The sequence below is a fragment of the Ptychodera flava genome, chromosome 22 (assembly GCF_041260155.1).
Source record: "Ptychodera flava strain L36383 chromosome 22, AS_Pfla_20210202, whole genome shotgun sequence".
NCBI lineage: Eukaryota > Metazoa > Hemichordata > Enteropneusta > Ptychoderidae > Ptychodera > Ptychodera flava.
Window position 1 is genome coordinate 382,700 of NC_091949.1, and position 1,357 is coordinate 384,056.

General features: G+C 36.7%; 1 long non-coding RNA gene across 1 annotated transcript; it reads left to right on the forward strand.

Annotated features, from left to right (window-relative positions):
• Window positions 1-446: 446 nt before the first annotated feature.
• On the forward strand, window positions 447-1,148 carry LOC139122423 (uncharacterized). The gene is made up of 2 exons (XR_011549457.1): window positions 447-587; window positions 968-1,148. It is a non-coding gene; the product is annotated as an uncharacterized lncRNA (long non-coding RNA).
• The last annotated feature ends 209 nt before the right edge of the window (window positions 1,149-1,357 follow it).

The following is a 1,357-nucleotide window of genomic DNA, read 5'->3' on the forward strand; positions in this document are numbered from 1 at the left end:
GAGCCGAATCCGGCTGGTAGCAGCTGACATGTTTAGTCAGAGGTCACGGTTTACCAAGTTAAGGTCGCGCATTGATATTGAATCTTCGTGCTGAAAGAACTGTACACTCTTTTGACCATTTCGAATCATTAGTATAACCATTTTCATAATGTAATATAATAAATAAATTGCTATTTTGAGTTTGAATTGTACTGGATTAGGGCCGATAGAGAGTCAAACTCCAACGTTTAAAAACGGGACTACGTTATCAATCGCGTAATGATTTATTGATCTCACTTCCGTGAAGGTCATGAGGCTTGAACGGCGCGAAGTAAGATTTCTGTACCGTTGACTTGGTATTCGTGATCAGGACTTATCTGGCAGAAATTTTGGCGATCTTTGTATGGAATCACTAGCCGAAATACATCATAGTTTCGCAGAAATGTATATAGAGTACCAGGGACAGACAGAGTTCAAAATTTGTGAACGCGAAAAGCAGGTAAAGATGCCGACTATATTTTCCCAGTAACTTGTAACGGTACGTGCAGCACGGAGTGACCTGCAGCCGCGAACTGTCTATAGCGTCTGCGAGCCGTTCACAAATGCAGGTAAGTCGATATAACCATAGACCTTCTTTATACAAACCACAGTCCCTCTATCCAGAGGGACTGTGTACAAACGTACAACTGCACATTGCCATTACATTACATGTACTAAGTTTCGTTGAGTAATGATTCGTACGGAATTCACTTTCAATTCACAACAATGCTGGAAAATAGGGTATGGAAAATAAATGCGAGATTTTTACAGATCGTTTTAAATATTATTAATATATGATTATAAATGTTTATGCAGTTGGTGTCTGTGAGTTAGTTTTTCAGTTACTATTGTCTCATTTTCAACTAATAATGTTTATTGATTTCATTCATCAAATTGCAGTCAAACAGTAAAGACTCACACTATTTCCTGAACCATTCGTATTTTTCAGAATTCGTTGCTGGTACTGTGAAGGGATGAGAAATTCAGAGAAAAGAAGCTAAATCGCTGCCTTTGACAGTAATGTTAATTTCACATGAACCTTCTCAAGTCAAAGTTTTATGAAGACATATTTATGTGGCATGAAAAAAACATTGGCGTGTAAAATAAATCGTACCCTAAATTGAACTTAACGTTTTGTTTCTGTTTTATTTTTTACTACTGTTTCTTATGAAGCTAGTATTTCAGAAATACATCTGTGCTGATTTACAGTCTCCCTCAATATTTTTCAGGTGTCCATCTGTAAAATATGTTTTTCGCCATGTTTACACAGCTGATTTCACAACTCAGTGTACATATCTGAACTTTCAAAATGTTGAAAGTGTGGTACAAATGCACAAAT